This window comes from Heptranchias perlo, chromosome 2, assembly GCF_035084215.1.
Source record: "Heptranchias perlo isolate sHepPer1 chromosome 2, sHepPer1.hap1, whole genome shotgun sequence".
Taxonomy (NCBI): Eukaryota; Metazoa; Chordata; class Chondrichthyes; order Hexanchiformes; family Hexanchidae; genus Heptranchias; species Heptranchias perlo.
In genome coordinates, this window is record NC_090326.1 from 10777399 (window position 1) to 10796924 (window position 19526).

General features: G+C 42.1%; 1 protein-coding gene across 1 annotated transcript in view; it reads left to right on the forward strand.

The window, feature by feature from the left end:
• gmds (GDP-mannose 4,6-dehydratase) overlaps positions 1-19526 on the forward strand; it is a 726937-nt gene that overhangs the window by 42716 nt on the left and 664695 nt on the right. The window lies entirely within an intron of this gene.

Below are 19526 nucleotides of genomic sequence, written 5' to 3' on the forward strand. Positions count from 1 at the left end.
GTAAGTAACGTGCACAAGGTTTGAGGTTATTGACCATTTACTTTGTTTCGGTTTGATGTGGAGATGCCGGTGATGGACTGGGGTGGACAAATGTAAGGAATCTTACAACACCAGGTTATAGTCCAACAATAAAACTGTTGGACTATAACCTGGTGTTGTAAGATTCCTTACATTTGTTTCGGTTTCACTGAGGTGGTCAGAAACCCAGTAGACTTGCTTTTTTGTTTCAGCAGACTATACATTAAACTTTGAATGGGATAGTTTTTTTCTCCCCCCACCCCCTCCCCCCCCCTCCCCAATTTATATCCCACAAATGAAGTTGGCTGAGCTGGTTAATAGTATGAGTCGTCATGTACTCTGTGCCATATGGTGGGTTAGTAATTAAAATTCGAAGAGTCAGATATAAACTTTAATTGCAAATGGGAATTAAATTGATGGAATGGTTCTGGTGATATTGCGTAAGACTATTGCCTGTTCTCAATTGAGATACCATCTCCATGAAATACAGAGATATTAGTGGAGATACTACATGTAGTATAATTAAAAGTTTTAAAAAGTTGATCTTTTAAATGCCAGGTTTTTGAAGTGGAGTTCAGTTTTTCTTATTCTGCATTCAGATTTGGCTCCAAGAGGTGATGGGAAATTAGATACCTGGGAACATCTGGAAGGCATAATCCACTTGAGGATAATATAAATTGCTAGAGCAATACGGTAGTTTATAGGTGCAATTGAATCATTTCCTGTTATCTGTTGTATACATGATGCACATTATTCACTTTATTGAGATCTGTTGTGGTGGTAACTTTCACTCACACTAATGAATCAGTGATCACTGACATGCACAATGGCACATTGGAAAATGAATGATTGTGACATTATTGAAAATTTATTAAGAAATAGTTGTCAGTGATTACCATGACATTCTTTGACTTGCATCATATAGAAAATGTAGGGAGGGAGAGGCTTGTGTAGAGCATAGACACTGGCATGGACCTGTTGGGCCGAATGGCCTGTTTCTGTGCTGTGCATTCTATGTAAATCTAAAAAAAAGAATAATAGCTTGTGGTGAATTATAGCACTGCAGTTAATCAAAAGCAAAGTTCAAGGCTGATTTATAGCCTTTCATTTGCTCTCCAAGGACTCTTATTTTGTATATATGCTACAATATAATACTTATATTATACCTTGATAATTCTGGTAAGCTTGTATTGAATATGTTGCAAACCCCAAAATTTGAGCGAGGATGTCATTGTTCGCCAACTGCATAAGAGTACCTTTGCTGTTGATGTCCCCCGCAAAGCCCACCAATCGACTGAGTGAAAGTAAAATAAGAACAGCTCCCACCAACTGCAGAGTAGATGGGAGCAATTTCCAGCTGGTAATCCCATTTTGGGATTCAGACGACATCTGAATCTCTTAGGAGGGTACAATACTCACAGTAGTGTGGTGATAATGAGTTCGACTCCTGTCACAGCAAGTTCTGAAATTGAATTCAATAAATCTGGTAACTTTTGGGATAGGACCAGAAAGAAAATGATCATCAAAGATTGTTGTAAAAACTGAACTCGTTCACTAATGTCCTTCAGGGAAGGGAATGGCCACCAGTACTCGGTCTGGCCTACACATAGTCCATACTACAAGGTTGACTCTTAATGTCCTCTGAAGTGACCTAGCTCCAAAAAGAAGACGCATGGTCATCACCATCTCCACAGGGCAACCTAGAGATGGGCAACAAATGTGGCTGTCACCCACAAGAACAAATATAAAACAAATCTCTTATTCTCTAGAATTGTTGGGAGTGTTTTTTTTAAATGAAATTGTTTTCTTACTATTATATCCAGGGGTTGGGGAGTAGGATTGTACAGGGTAAAGGTAAGAAAGTTGTTGGTGATATTGAACATTGAGGTATGTTGTAACATATAGCAGATTCAAATATAACATTTTGTAAAAAATGGCTAATTAGTTTGAGTACTGTTTTGTTTATATTGTATGAACGTTACTTGCAAGTAGGCTACTGACCGTGGACTTGTTCGTGCAAGTAAATGGGTTGAATAATAATGGGCCAAGCCAGTTATGCAAGTCCCACTCATGAATGGAATAAATTCTGGTTCACTGGCTTGCAATCAAGTACCTTGTACTATAGATGCAATATAAAGCCTAAAATGAAATACAGTGAGGTTCGTATTAATACCCTATTAAAAAAACAGCAGGTACCTGCATGCTTTACTGGTGGTATGCTTTCCCAAAGTCAGGGTGCTTTTAGATTGGATACAGCTTGTGAACCAATATTGCATTAAAATGAATCAAAAGCAGATGTTATGGTGGGACAAAATGGTTGGTCTCCGAGTGGGGCAAGATCTTTCCTTATCTTATGAGTTTGGGAAAATTCACCTTTCAGGAAGTGAGAAAATGGCTGTTGTCCAGCACTGCTACAGATCTGAGATGGAAATCTGTGGAGCAGTCACCCTTCCAGAAAAACTGGCAAGTTTACCTGTGCTGTAATGCAGCATGCTTTGTTGGCGGTGTTTTTTCCCAGGGTCAGGAGGATTGAAATTGGCTTCCAGGCTGATCCAAAATTGCCCTAATTGCAATGAATAGAGATATTAGGTAGATAGCTCTTCCCTATCAGTGGTAAGATAGTATGTTTTAAAAAAAAAAGCTTGTGACATTGCACCATGGGCTGTAATGATTGGAAAAGAAACCTGCTTAGTAGGTAATATATATCTGGTCAAAGAGTTACTTTTGCGTTAATACTTACGTGCATTTCATATTTGATTATACTTGCCTAGTTGAGTGTTGGGTTGCTGTAACACAATCCAGTTTGTCTAGTCGTAAGAACTATGAAATTATGTTACAGCTCATAATCATGCTCTCAGCCAACAGTAACGTAGAAGATAACACTCTGAAATGCTAAGTTACAGTACAGTGCTAGCAGTAATATTCATTGAACTTGGTGCATCTTCTTCCTCCCTCCCTCCCTCCACTGTCAGCTCTGTCAAGAGTTCATGACATTCTGAGATTTAACATCAAGCTTGCTTTCAGACTATTTTTGTTAACTAGATAACTATTTGTTTTGTTAACCATACAAACTACGTTGGTAGTGTGGGTGCTAAACACTGCAGATATTAAGCACTCTCCATACATTGTGAAAGCAGGTGTCATAGTGAATGTTTCATGCTTCAATGGTGGTATTGGTGGCTTGAGGGGAGGCCAGATATGATCTTGCTGCCAAATTGTGTTTCATAGAATCAAAAAGCCTAGAAGGGGGCCATTCGGCCCACCGTGTCTGTGCTGGCTCATTGAAAGAGGTGTCCAATTAGTCAAACTCCCTTGCTCGTTCCCCATAGCCCTGCAAATTTCTCTTTTTCAAGCATATACCCAATTCCTTTTTGAAAGTTACTATTGAATCCGCTTCCACCACACTTTCAGGTAGTACATTCCAGATTGTAATAACTCACTGCATTAAAAAATTCTCCTAGTTTCCTCCCTGGATTTTTTGCCAATTATCTTAAATCTGTGTCCTCTGGTTACTGACCCTCCTGCCAGTGGAAACAGTTTCTCTCTATCTACTCCATCAAAACTCCTCTTAATTTTGAACACCTCTATTTAAATCTCCCCTTAACTGTGTCTGCTCTAAGGAAAACAATCCCAGATTCTCTAGTCTGTCCACATAACTGAAGTCCCTCATCCCTGGTACCATTATGGTAAATCTTCTCTGCACCCTCTCCAAGGCCTTGACATCCTATCTAAAGTGTGGTGCCCGGAATTGGACACAATACTCTGGCTGAGGTCTAACCAGTGATTTATAAAAGTTTACCATAACTTTCAACATAATAAAATGTGTGGTTCACACATGTGTTAGCGCACATTTTCTGCTTTCAATGTGCTATTTCCTCCACACCTAACATATTTCACGCTATCTGTATTTGGTCTTCTATCGAATTGGTGTATGCAAGCATTTGTCATGGAAGCAGCTTGAGGATTTGTGAAAAAGTGTGAAGCGTTTAAGCTTGATGAGCATTCATGGTTTAAGTATGGGGACAATGTGGTCACATTTTCAAGTACATGATGCGATATAGTAATTGGGTAACAACATTTGAACTTTGGGAGCAGCCAACTGGATCAGAGTGGTCTTTTCGAATAACTCTACATTCCCTTTTCTTCAAGCAAAGATCATAGAAATGTGGTGCGTTGAAGGAGCAACAATAGCGGATTGCCTGTGATTTATTTCCCTTCTCTTAATATGTTAGGATTCTGATGTCAAATGTGTGAAGGTATTAAGTGGAGGCAAAGCACTTCTGTATAGGTAATCGGGTAAAAGGTGAAGGGAGTCACACGTTAGTGTCTCCTCCTCACTTTCCAGCAGCCAGCTTCAGATTCTGTATTGGCTGAGGGCTCCAAGTATTTGTCTGAATTTCTGCCTCCAATTTATGGGGGATTCAGCGATGGTACTGCCATTGAATGTCAAGGGGAGGTGGTTGCACTCTCTCTTGTTGGAGATGGTCATTGTCTGACACTTGTGGCAAGTAACATTTGCGCCACACTTATCAGCCCAAGCCTGGATATTGTCCAGCTCTTGCTGCAGATGTGGGCACGGTCTGCTTCGTTATCTAAAGAATTGCAAAAGGAGCTGAACACTGTGCAATTACCAGCGAACAGCCTCACTTCTGACCTTATGATGGAGATAAGGTAATTGATGAAGCAGCTGAAGATAGCTGGGCCTAGGACGCTGCCCTGAGGAACACCTGCAGCAATGTCCTTGGGCTTAGATGATTGGCCTCCAACAACCACAACCATTTTTTTTGTGCCAGGTATGAAACCATCTTTGTGCTAGGTATGACTCCAGCCACTGGAGACTTTTCCCCCCTGCTCCCCATTGACTTCATATTTACTAGGGCTCCTTGGTGCCTCACTTGGTCGAATGCTGCCTTGATATCAAGGGCAGTCACACTCTCCTCACCTCTGGAATTCAGCTCTTGTATCCATATTTGGACCAAGATTGTTTTGAGGTTTGGAGCTGAGCGGTCCTGGTGGAACCCAAACAGAGCATCGGTTTGCAGGTTATTGGTGAGTAAGTGCTGCTTGATATCACCTTCCATCACTTTGTTGATGATTGGGAGTGGGCTGATGGGGCAGTAATTGGCTGGGTTGGATTTCTCCTGCTTTTTGTGCATAGGACATAACTGGGCATTTTCCCACATTGTTGGGTAGATGCCTTGTTGTAGCTGCACTGGAACAGTTTTGCTAGAGGCATGGCTAGTACTGGAGCCCAGGTCCTCAGCACTACAGCCAGGATGTTGTTGGGACCCGTGACCTTTGCTGTGTTCAGTGCAGTCAGCCGTTTCTTGATAACACGTGGAATTAATCAAATTGGCTGAACGCTGGCATCTGTGATGGTTGGGACCTCAGGAGGAGGCCGAGATGGATCATCCACTCAGCACTTCTGGTTGAAGAAGGTTACGAACACTTCAGCCTTGCCTTTTGCACTCACGTGCTGGGCTCCGCCATCATTGAGGGTGAAAATGTTCATGGAGCCTGTTCTTCCCATTTGTTGCTTAAATTGTCCACCAATATTCCTGACTGGCTGTGGCAGGACTGCAGAGATTTGACCTGATCCATTGGTTGTGGGATCGCTTAGCTCTGTCTAAAGCTTGTTGCTTTCACTATTTAGCATGCATGTAGTCCTATATTATAGCTTCACCAGGTTGGTACCTTATTTTTAGGTACACCTGGTGCTGCTCCTGGCATGTTGGTCTTCACTCCTCATTGAACTGAGGCTAGCCACCTGGCTTGATGGTGATGGAGGAGTGAGGGATATGCCGGGCCGTGAAGTTTACAAATTGTGGTGGAATACAATTCTGCTGCTAGTTCTACACCATTCCTAAATATGCCAACCATTTTTTCCATTGTACAATTCTTTACACTAATCTGCATTAAATTTCAACTGTCACTCAGAGTTTATCTAACTCCTTTCTTAGTCCCTGGCTGTTCCCATGACTTGATTCCTTTCCCCCTCAAGCTTGGTACCTGCGAACATGACCACTTCACCTTGAATTTCTGAACCAAGTTGTTATTATAAATTGAAACATTCAAGGTCCCAACTCGATAACATCACCCCCCCCCCCCCCAAACTAATAATTACCTGTTGTTTCCTTCTTTTCTGCCATTTTTTAAATCCATTTCCAATTGTTAACTTTTTGTCATGATTGGTGCAGTCACTCTTGGGATTTTCCGGGGCAGAATGGAAAGCAACTTACCTTTAACATAGAAAACACCCCAAGATGCTTCAAGAAGACTACTTAGAATCATAGAAGTTCTTTTAAAATGATGTATCCTAATGCAACACATAATTTTATTTCAGTTGTATTGCTTGTTTTGAATTGTTGACACTCTTAACGTTTGGTCCCACTTGTTACGATATATGTAATTTGTTTTCTTGAAGACAGCAGGTACCATGGGCAAAGCAGCACCCCTGTATTGAAGCTTATGTTCCTGTAAGCTGAGCAGGCTAGATTACTGGTTTCAAACTTATGTTTGCCGTTCAGTTAGTATCTACCACCCATAGAATAACACAGAAACCGCCCATTGTGTCTATGCCGGGGTATTTCTTCACATGAGCCACCTCCTCTGAACCCACTCTCCTTATTCTTCACATTCTTTATTATTTCTCTTATTCAAGCAACGATTTTATTCCCTCTTAAAACAAATAAATTCTGGACTCTACTTCAGCAATGGTTTGTGGCAGTGTATTCCACATTTTAACTGCCCTCTGTATAAAGATTTTTTTTCTAACCTCCACTTCAACTCTTTTTATGATTTATCTTGAAGTTGTATCCTCTAGTTACTATCTCACTGATGAGTGGAAACAACTTCACACTATTTACCTTAGCATAACCCTTCACAATCTATTAGGTCACTCTTGAACCTACTCAGCTCTAGTGGAACAAAAAGCACACCTCTCAAGACTCATTTCATACATGCACGCTTTTACTTTTGCCCTTTGATTCATATAGGTCGATGATATCTAAATTTCAAAACCGGTGCAAACTGTGGCACCAAGTGTTCTGGTTACAGTACATTTATTTTCTGATTTTGCATGATTGCTTCCAAACATGCTTAGCAAGGCACATTACTTTGTACTTTCAGTGCAAAGTATTCCTCACAGAAAGATTGTTTAAAAATAATAATTTTGAAATATCTCCTCTCTAAGAGGTGACATCTAATACCCAGTACTGAACCCTTTGGTATGTCTATATATGCATTTGTATAATGTCATAATAATAATTAGGGTATTTAAAAATTGAGAGAAGCTTGGTTCTTACTAAAGACCATAGGTTGTACTATTTGTGGGTGGTCACTGTCAAGTGCTGGGTGGTGGTTAAGTAACCTGGCCACCTCCAGAAAGTGCTAGTGTCTTCAGGTGGATGAGCACCTGGAGGAGGGCTGCAGGACCCTTTTGGAGGAAATGCCACCAAAAGGCGGATGAGCTAATCCTTGAATTAGCCAACGGCATCCACAACTTGTAAGCCATGACGTAGCTGCAGTACGTAACAAGTCATTGAGAGAGCACCCAGAGACAGTCCAACACACAACATCAGGGTTCATGCCCTTGCCTTAAGTACAGGGTACAGAAATTCCCAGAGAAGAATTACCACCATGCATGATAAATAGAGCGTGGAGGACAGTCATAAAAGCTCTGCCGATTATCGACCAGTGATGATGATGATGAAATTAAGCTGAAAAATAGGCTTTCCTAGTTATGCAGTAAACCTTTTTCATGGAGCCTGAAGAGTTGAACTGTGAAAAGGAGCTATTGACTTACTTCTTTGGTTTATAAAGGTTTTGCTGTCCCATATTGTGGGTGTTGAAGTTCTTTATTGACTCTGGGGTGACTTTTTGAAAGACAATATTAAGGTTATGTTTGAAAATTGCAGTTTAAGTACAGAGGCTTTTGGGACACAGTTTGTTGGGTGAATAATGACCAGGCATGCTATAATGTTTAAATATTTGTAAATTTGAGTTCAGAATATCACACGTTTAACTTTATGAAGTAAGGTACAATATTTGTTTCATAGTTCTATTGAATTTAGAAACTTCTTAAATCACTCAGATTTGAAAGTTTTGCAAAGTTTTTTAATAAAATGCATAATTTGCAATTTTGTAAAAGTCATCTCCATGTTTTACCAGAAGCAAATAAGAGCCAGATTCATGGGTCACAAGAACTTGCATGAAATGTGACCTATGTACTAGATTTTACCATAAATGTCCTGTTCTATAGATTACGATAATATATGAAGTTTATTTTTTATATCAGTATTCTGAGTTACTAGTTTTAGGGCAATATTTAATGGCCTTATCCCCTTTGTGGTTGTGGAAAAATAGCCCTGTATTTAGTATATTTTTTAACAATAATGTTTAAATTAAGCTCACCAGGCAGTGGCTGTCCCCCACAGCAAGGCTGCATTCCTTGTTTGTAGCATTTTGGAGATATGGGGCATAAGCATGTTATTTAATTACAGTACTTAGCCTTGGTTCCCAGTTGCCATCAACTGTATTTCCCCACTGAAAGTAATTAGCTGCAGAGCGTACTAGGAAAAGGGCACCAAAAACCGTGGGAGGAAAACAAGATGGCAGCTGTACATAAGAACATAAGAAATAGGAGCAGGAGTAGGCCAATCGGCCCCTCGAGCCTGCTCCGCCATTCAATAAGATCATGGCTGATCTGATCCTAACCTCAAATCTAAAGAACACAAGAAGTAGGAGCAGGACCCGGCCACTCAGCCCCTAGGCCCGCTCCGCCACCCACAGGGCCTTGACCGATCCGAACTCAGCTTCATGTCCAATTTCCTGCCCGCTCCCCGTAACCCCTAATTCCCTTTACTTCTAGAAAACTGTCTATTTCTGTTTTAAATTTATCTAGTGATGTAGCTTCCACAGCTTCCTGGGGCAGCAAATTCCACAGACCTACCACCCTCTGAGTGAAGAAGTTTCTCCTCATCTCAGTTTTGAAAGAGCAGCCCCTTATTCTAAGATTATGCCCCCTCGTTCTAGTTTCACCCATCTTTGGGAACATCCTTACCGCATCCACCCGATCAAGCCCCTTCACAATCTTATATGTTTCAATAAGATCGCCCCTCATTCTTCTGAACTCCAATGAGTAGAGTCCCAATCTACTCAACCTCTCCTCATATGTCCACCCCCTCATCCCCGGGATTAACCGAGTGAACCTTCTTGTAGTTGGGAGGTCAGTCACCAAGTCATGAATTTAAAAAAAATAGGGAAGATTTTTCCCGCAGTTATTTAAAGATATAGCCACTGTATCTTGGAGTTAGCAAACTAGCCGTAGTAACTTAATGACAGTTTCAGGCAGGAGAAGACCTTTGGTCCATCAAGCCCACCATAGTGCATTTCTAATCCCATTTGTTGACAAGATTCTGTATAGTTCCTTCTTGAAACCCATTAAGGTTTCTAGTTTCACCACAGTGCTGATAATCTGTTCCACATACTTATCATCCCTTCAGTTTAAAAAAAAGTTCATCCTGCATTTCCTATTTTCTTTTGTTATCTGTAAATATGAACCCTTGTGCTTAAACTCTATACATGGCAGTAACGCTTACCTGGATCAAACTTGTTCAAGGAATGTTAAACTCTTTTATCATATCCCCTCTCAGTCTTTTCTTTTCAAAAGAGAAAAGACCTAGGGTAGTAATCTTTCCTCATAGTCATGAAGCCCAGGAAACTGATTACTATTTGTGCTTGTATTTCATACTTGCTGGTTTGTCATGTTTGAATTTCATTGGCCTGGAGATTCGGAAAAGATTGTTCTTAGCGTTCTTACCTCATTGGTGGATAAATCCTAAATCGGAACACCGATATCTGTTACTATGTGCAAATTAATGGGGTCAAGGCTTTATATGTGCATACACGCCAACCACTAACATTTCATGCTGGCAGTCAGCAGAATGGGGACTTGGTTAGTGTGCCAGTGTTTGCTGACAAAAATCAGCATTGACCAGACCCTTGCCCCTCATTCTCAGTCCTACCTTGGTCAGGTAACGAATAGACCTCTTCCCTCAATGTCATTCGTAGTGCTAATAGCACTTATTAAAGCCTCTGTGTACAATCACTGTAACCGCCAGTGCTACAACCCTCCCATAACTCTCCATTCTTCTGATTCTGGCCTCTTGGGCGTCCCCTCCCCCCCCCCCCCCCCCCCCCTTACCCCACTATTGTGCCTGCAGTCACCTAGGCGCCATGTTCTGGACTCCCCACCCTAAACCCCTCTGCTTCTCCACCTCCCTTTCCTCCTTTTAAGAGCTTCCTTAAAACCTAGCTCTTTGATCAAGCTTTTGGTCAACCCTCGAAATAGCTCCTTCAGCTCATTTTTTCCCATATGCTTCTGTGAAGCGCTGTGGGGCATATTATCTATGTTAAAAGTGCTATATAAATGCAAGTTGTTGTGTTGGTGCTACTGATATGAAATTTCTGCTTATAGTGTACAGAGGTTGTAAACACTACCATTAGTGTTAGGTGTGCTATTGAGGGCAGCGGGTCCAGCCAATTCAGTGGCACCAGGATTCAGGTAGCAGTGGGATGCGAGGAGGTGAGGGATGGGGGAAGGGGTTGCGATGGATGGATGGCAATAAAAGGGGGAGAGAAGGTTTCAATGAGGGGGAGAGGGGAATGAATGGTATGAAGGGAAGGGGGCAGGAGCTGAGAGTGGCACTTTGGTACGGGAAGGGTGGAAAATGCCAGCATTAACTGGTGGGGAGGAAGAATGCCAGCATGATCTGTGGGGGTTGGAGAGGGGAGGGGAGGGGAAGAAGAGCGCTGAGTTGGAGGAGGCGAAGAGTTCCAGGTTGAATTGCGGTGTGAGGGGAGGGTTAGAGAAGGAGAGGAGGTTGGAAGTTGGATGGTGTACACTGTCTGCATAAACGAGGCCTTCAAGCAGTAAAGTACAGTTGAACTGGGCTGTATGTGGGAGAATGACTGTTGAGTTAACTTTTGGGGAAACGATGGTCTGGTTGATCTGTTGAAAATCCAACTGTCACTTTGTCTTTCCTTTTTTGCAGAATAAAAATTCATTAGTTGTGAAGTAGAAAAGAGCTTAAACCCAAAATTCATAATTTTCAATGTAAAAATTCAAAATTGTGCATGGGAGCAGGTCTCTGAACTACTCCAGAAATGCACCACTAATTTTGGCACTTCTGCATTTTTGTGTGTTTATTTATGTTTTTATTTTTCCAACAGAAGTGAAGGAATGTTGTGTATACCTTTGCCTTAAGTTACAAAGCCCTTATTTCTACTTGGTTTCATATGTCATGGCCTTATAATCAAAAGCTTATAATCAGGGTTATTCTTTAGTTGTAACTTTTGCGGCTTCTCTCGCTTTTTTGAAACTGTCAGCTCTTGCTAGTTTCCTAGGAAACATGCATATTTGTGCCCTCTGAGACTCCATGGTATGCACCTAAGTGGCTCATGAAGGCAAAATGCTTGCATACCCTTGTTCTAATCCAAAAATACTGCATTCTGTGCTTGAGATCATGGGTGTAATTTTAATCCCCAAGAACGGCTGGACTGGTGGCGGATGGGTAGTAAAAATAGTTGATTTTTTGGAGCATCCGCATCCCGGCTCCAACACGCCCACTTCCAGGTTGAACGGAGCCACGTTTGCATGCGCTCGCGCGCGTCAGAAACCCGGAAGCCCCGTCCCCACTTAAAGCTGGCGGGCTGATACTTATAGGGGCAATGTACCACGTTGTGATGGTTGAGTGCTTCATTCAGGCCCAACAAGCTCATCCTGCGCGATTGGATCCCTTGATCGGCCGACCGTACCCTCCTCCCCGCACCTCCACCCCCCCCCTCCTCCTAGCCTGCAATGGCCAAGACCACCCTTCCATAGCTCCAACTCCTCCTATCTGGCGATGTCGTCCGATCACCTTCCGGCCTGTGATGTCCTCAATGGCCCCCCAACCTCTCCCCTACCACTCCCAAAGTCCTCCACGGCCTATGATCTCTCCCTCTCTCCTCTCTGATTCGTGCTAGCCTGATTGGCGTGAAACCCGGAAACAAAATTTATTGCCTTCATTAAGGTGGTGATCATGACCCGTTAACTTAACTTCCAGGTTTCGCGTCCGATTATCTCCCCCCCCCCCCCCCCGCCTCCATGTTAAAATCATGCCCCATGAGGCTAAAGTAAAACTGACTGGCTTTTTTTTTAAGAAAAGAAAAATATTGTGCTCTTTTAGGGCCTGTTATACTGTTGGTACAGGTCTTAAATTATTACCTGTACAGTGCATCACCAACCTGGAAGTCTCAAGTTATCTTGCTGGCTCCACATTGCTTTTTAGGCAGAGATAGCTTTGCACATATGCAAAGTGCTGCTTACTGGCATTTAAATGTTGGGATTCACTGATAGCTCAGTTGGTTAAGTTGAACCATTTGAAAACTAGGTAAATCCCAGGTTCAAATCACAGTTTCTGCTGAGTTACCTGACATCAGCTAACATGCTGGTTAGAGGCATGGCAGTTGGCCGTTCCGACCCTGGGTTAGGGAGGAGATAATTGGGCAAGGTCCCCACTCCTGATTGTTATCCAGTGACTGATGTTGGAAGTGCAGATGTGGACCAAATCAGACTAGATTGTCATGCATCTGTAGTTGAATGGCCTGCCAACATGCACTGTCTAGGCTATTATAGAGCAGCATCATAGAATGTTATAGTTTGGAAAAAGGCCATTAATCCCAATGTGTTCGCGCCGACTTCCTGAAGGAGCTATGAGCTTAGTCGAATTCTCTTATCCTTTCCTTACACCCTTTAAAATTTTTCTTTTTCAAATATTTACCCTCTCCCTCTTTAAATTCTGTTATGGATTCTTTTCTACCACTGTTTCTGGTAGGGCATTCCATGTCCTAATAACTCTGCATAAAAAATATTCTTCTAACCTCTCCGCTCTTTTAATGATAAATTTATAAGGGTAAATTTTCCTTCGTCCTATGCCTGCCCCCAGGCAGTGAGTCAGATATACGCCCTACCTGTGCTGCCCCAAGATTTCCTGAGGCCTCCCAGCAAGCATATCTATTCTAATGAGGTAGGAAGGGACATTTCCAGCCTCCTGCCTCATTCTCGGATCCCAACGTTCATTCAGTGAAAGGACATCTGTGGAAAGCTGGCACAGTGCATGGCCCCTGGACCCCCGTGGACCAAGGTTTCTTCAGACTTGAAAGTGTAACCTAAGGCAGACTTGGCCTTAAAACCTTGTTAGGTGACAGGATAGAGGAACTACATCCACTAAAGAACGATCTTGCATTCATATGAAGAGTCTGTGAGGTTTCTGGGGGTAGGCCAAAGAGTACGCAGGCAGGCAAGTATAAACATGTCTTGTTAACTCCTTTCTCACCAGTCCCCTTGGAGAGCAATAGCCAAAAGTCCTCAATCTCAGTGGCCAGAAGCACAGCTGTAGGCCTGAGGCATGCAGCTGCACTCACGTTTTCTCCCTTTTGTACGGGTGCATGGCCCAGCCCATGCCATGCAAAAACAGGGGCATCTGCCTCCTCACGTGCACAGTGCCCATGGTGGACTATCTCCCACTTACTCTGGTTACTGACTGCCAGTAGAATTAGCTTTTCCCCCTTTATCTTATCAAAACCTTTCATAATTTTGAACACCTCCATCTGATCCTCTCAATGTTCTCTTTTCTATTGAAAACAACCTCAATTTCTCTAGTCTTTCCTCATAACTGAAGTCCTCATCCCTGGCACATCTTATTAAATCTCTTCTGTAGGCTCGACACTCATCCTGAAGTAACTGTAGCCCAACCAATTATTTGTTTTGGTTTAGCATTACCTTCTTGTTCTTGCGCTCGATGCCTCTACTTATAAAACCTAGGATCATATGCTTTTCTACAGCTTTATCAATTTGTCATCCAACTTTTAAAGACCTGTATCTGAGCCTGATAGTTTCTCTTAGGAACATAGGAACAGGAGTAGGTCATTTAGCCCCCTCGTGCCTGCTCCACCATTCAGTTAGATCATGGCTGATCTGTACCTTAACTCCATTTACCTGCCATGGTTCTGTAACCCTTAACACCCTTGTCTTACAAAAATCTTTATCACTCTCAGTTTTGAAATTTTCAATTGACCTCGCTCAACAGCTTTTTGACTGAGAGTTCCAGATTTCCACTACCCTTTGTGTGAAGAAGTGCTTCCAGACATAGTTGCTGAACAGCCTAGCTCTAATTTTAAGGTTATGTCCCTTGTTCTGGGCACCTCCACCAGAGAAAATAGTTTCTCTCTATCTACCCTATCAAATTCTTTAATCACCTTAAACACCTCAATTATACCATCCCTCAATGTTCTATACAAGCCTAGTCTATGCAACCTGCCCTCCTAATGTAACCCTTTTAGCCCAGGTACCATTTTGATGAATCTGCGCTGCACCCCCTCCAGGGCCAATATATTTTTCCTGAGGTACGGTGCCCAGAACTGAACACAGTACTCCAGATGCGATCTAACCAGATCTTTATATAACTGTAGCCTAACTTCCATCCCTTTTGTATTCCAGCCGCCTTTATGAAGGCCAGCATTCCATTAGCCTTTTAAATTATTTTTTGTACCTGTCCACCAGTATTTAGTGATTTCTGTACATGGACCCCTAAAATCTCTTTGTTCATCCACAGTTCATAGCTTTTCACTATTTAGAAAATACTCTGATCTATCTTTTAGGTCCAAAATGGATGACCTCGCACTTCGCCACATTGAACTCTATCCGCCACAATTTTGCCCACTTGCTTAATCTATCAATGTTCCTTTGCAACTTTCTGCTCCCATCTACACTACTTACTGTCCCACCTAACTTAATGTCATCAGCAAACTTGGATATACAGAAAGAAACAAAGACTTGCATTTGTATAGCGCCTTTTGTGACCTCAGGACGTCCCTTTACAGCCAATGAATTATTTTTGAAGTATAGTCACTGTTGTAATGTAGGAATCGCGGCAGTCAATTTGTGCACAGCAAGGTCCCACGAACAACAATGTGACATCGACCAGATAATCTGTTTTAATGATGTTGGTTGAGCGATAAATATTGGCCAGGACACTGAGGAGAACTCCCCTGCTCTTCTTTGAAATAGTGGAGTGTAAGCCTAGATTTTGTGTTCAAGTCGCTGGAGTGGGAATTGAGCCCACAACCTTCTGACTCAGACGAGAATGCCACCACTGAGCCACAGCTTACAATAAAGCTTTCTATTCCTTCATCCAAGTCTTTTATAAAAAGCTGAGACCCCAGTACAGATTCCTGGAGGACATTACCAGCCACATTCTGCCAATTGGAGTACATACCCATTATCTCTATTCTGTCTCCTACCTCCTAACCAACTCCTTACCCATGTCAAAAGCTTGCCTCCAATTCCATGCGCTTCCATTTTTCCCAACAGTCTCTTGCCTTATTTAATAATATCGAATGCCTTCTGGTAGTCCATATAAATAATATCCTTAGACACTCCCTTATCTACCATATTAGTGACCTCAAAAAAAATTCAACTAGGTTAGTTAGAAATTACTTATCTGTTACAAATCCATGATGGCTGTCTCTGATCCGTTCATAAGAACATACACATAAGAAATAGGAGCAGGAGTAGGCAATATGGCCCCTTGAGCTTGCTCTGCCATTCAATAAGATCGTGGCTGATCTTCGACCTCAACTCCACTTTCCCGGCCGATCCTCATATCCCTTGATTCCCCTAGAGTCCAAAAATCTATCGATCCCAGCCGTGAACATATTCAACAACTCAGCATCCGCAGCCCTCTGGGGTAGAGAATTCCAAAGATTCACAACCTTCTGAGTGAAGAAATTCCTCCTCATCTTAGTCTTAAATGGCTGACCCCATATCCTGAGACTATGCCCCCTAGTTCTAGACTCTCCAGCCAGGGGAAACAAACTCTCAGCATCTGCCTTGTCAAGCCCCCTCAGAATCTTATGTTTCAATGAGATCACCTCTCATTCTTCTAAACTCCAGAGAGTATAGGCCCATTCTACTCGATCTCTGCTCACAGGGCTACCTTCTCATCCCAGGAATTAATCCAGTGAACCTTCGTTGCACCACCTCTAAGGCAAATATATCCTTCCTTATATAAGGAGACCCAAACTGTGCATAGCACTCCAGGTAAGGTCTCACTAGAGCCCTATACAATTGCAGTAAGACTTCCTTACTCTTGTACTCCAACCCACTTGCAATGAAGGCCAACATGCCACTTGCCATCCTAATTGCTTGGAGTACCTGCATGCTAACTTTGAGTTTCTTGTACCAAATCCCTCTGGACACCAACATTTAATAGTTTCTCACCATTTAAAAAATATTCTGTTTTTCTATTCTTCCTGCCAAAGTGAATAACTTCACATTTCCCCACATTATACTCCATTTGCCACCTTCTTGCCCACTCACCTAACCTGTCTATATCCCTTTGCAGACTCTTTGTGGCATCCTCATAGCTTACTTTCCCACCTAGCTTTGTATCGTCAGCGTATTTGCCCAAGTGCTCAGTCCCTAATAACAGATTATTGTAAACTTCCCCACAACAGACATTGGACTAATAGGTCTATAATTTCCTGGTTTATCTCACCCAACCTTCCTAAATAATGGAGTGACATTGACAATTTTCCAATGTAAGGGGACAATTCCTGAATCAAGAGAGTTTTAGAAGATCGTGTCTAAAGCATCTACAATTTTCTCACCTACTTCCTTTAATACCCTGGGGTGGAAGCCATCAGGTCCTGGAGATTTGTCTATCTTCAATCTCATTTTCTCCATTATCACATTTGTTTTACGTATATTAAATCGAGTAAGTTCCCCCCCCCCCCCCACTGTGATTTATTTTTATTTTTCCTCATATCTCTGGTACTTTATCCTCTTCCTATGCTGTGAAAAAGATAAAGTAATTATTTAACAAGTCTGCCATTTCCATTTTTTCAATTAATTGAGGCTGGATATTGCTGCAGAAATCATAGAATCATAGAAAATTTACAGCACAGAAGGAGGCCATTCTGCCCATTGTGTCAGCACCGGCTGAAAATGTGCCACCCAGCTTAATCCCACTTTCCAGCACTTGGTCCGTAGCCTTGTAGGTCACGGCACTTCAGGTGCACATCCAGGTATTTTTTAAATGAGTTGAGGGTTTCTGCCTCTACCATCCTTTCAAGCAGTGAGTTCCAGACCCCTACCACTCTCTGGGTGAAAATGTTTTTCCTCAGCTCCCTTCTAATCCTTCTATCGATAACTTTAAATTGATGCCTCCTGGTTATTGACCTCTCTGCTAAGGGAAGTAGGTCCCTCCTATCCACTCTATCTGGGCCCCTGATAATTTTGTACACCTCAATTAAATCACCCCTCAGCCTCCTCTGTTCCAAAGAGAACAACCCCAGCCTATCCAATCTTTCCTCATGGCTAAAATTCTCCAGTCCTAAGACCATAAGAGATAGGAGCAGGAGTAGGCCATTCGGCCCCTCGAGCCTGCTCCACCATTCAATGAGATCATGACTGATCTGATTTTTACCTCAACTTCACTTTCCCGCCTTTTCCCCATATCCTTTGACTCCCTTGCTGATCAAAAATTTGTCTAACTCAGCCTTGAATATATTCAATGACTCAGCCTCCACAGCTTTTTGGGATAAAGAATTCCAAAGATTCACGGCCCTCTGGGGGAAGTAATTCCTCCTCATTTCCGTCTTAAACGGGCGACCCCTTATTCTGAGACTATGCCCCCTAGTTTTAGATTCCCCCATGAGGGGTAACATCCTCTCAGCATCTACCTTATCGAGTCCCCTCAGAATCTTGTTTGTTTCAATAAGATCTCCTCTCATTCTTCTAAACTCCAGTGAGTATAGACCCAACCTGTTCAATCTTTCCTCATAAGACAACCCTTCCATACCCAGAATCAACCTAGTAAACCTTCTCTGAACTGCCTCCAATGCAAGTATGTCTTTCCTTAAATAAGAGCACCAGAACTGTACGCAGTACTCCAGGTGTGGTCTCACCAGCAGTTGTAGCATGACTTCCCTGCTTTTATACTCCATCCCCCTAGAAATAAAGGCCAATATTCTGTTTGCCTTCCGGATTACCTGCTGCACCTGTATGTTGACTTTTTGTGTTTCATGTACGATGACACCCAGATCCCTCTGTACCGCAGCATTTTGTAGTATTTCTCTATTGAAATAGTATTTTGCTTTTTTATTTTTCCTCCCAAAGTGGATGACTTCACATTTTCCCACATTATATTCCATCTGCCAAATTTTTGCCCATTCGCTTAACCTGTCAATATCCCTTTGCAGACACTTTGTGTCCTCATCGCAACTCGCTTTTCCACCTTTTTTTGTATCATCAGCAAATTTGGCCACAAGACACTCTGTTCCTTCATCCAAGTCATTGATATATATTGTAAATAGTTGAGGCCCCAGCACTGAGCCCTGCGGCACCCCATTAGTTACAGATTGCCATTTTGAAAATGACCCTTTTATCCCGACTCTTTGTTTTCTGTTAGTTAGCCAGTACATTATCCCCAACACAATGAGCTCTTATCTTGTGCAGTAATCTTTTATGTGGCACCTTATCGAATGCCTTTTGGAAATCCAAATATACTGCATCCATTGGTTCCCCTTTATCCACCCTGCCCGTTACTTCCTCAAAGAACTCTAATAAATTTGTCAGATACAATTTCCCCTTCATACAATCAAGGAGAGTCAACATGGTTTTATTATGAGTCTCCAAATGTCTTGCTACTACTTCCTTGATAATGGATTCTAGCATTTTCCCGATGACAGATGTTAGGCTAACTGGTCGAAAGTTACCTGCTTTCTGTCTCACTCCCTTCTTGAATAGGGATGTTATGTTTGCGGTTTTCCAATCCGCTGGGACCTTTCCTCCCTCCCCTTTGCCCCTTGATTTTCTACTATTATAGGTATATTATTAGTGTCTTCCACTGTGAAGACAGATACAAAATATCTGTTCAATTCCTCTGCCATTTCCTTGTTTTCCATTATTATTTCCCCAGTCTCATCCTCTAAGGGACCAATGTTTACTTTAGCTACCCTGTTCCTTTTTGTATACTTGTAGAAGCTTTTACTGTCAGTTTTTATATTTCTTGCTAATTTACTCTCATAATTTATTTTCTCCCTCTTTATTATTCTTTTAGTCATCCTTTGCTGTTTTTTAAAGTTTTCCCAATCTTTGGGCTTACCAGTAATCTTTGCCATGTTGTATGCTTTTACTTTTAACGTGATACCATCCTTGACTTCCTTAGTTAGCCATGGTTGGTTCACCCTTTTTGTGGAGTCTTTCCTTCTCACAGGGAAATATTCTTGTTGCGAGTCATAAAATATCTTTTTAAATGTTTGCCACTGCTTATCCACCATCATACCATCTAATCTGTTTACCCAGTCCACTTTAGCCAAATCCACCCTCATTCCTTTATAATTGCCCTTATTTAAGTTTAATACAGTAGTTTCAGACCCAAGATCCTCGCTCTCAAACTGGA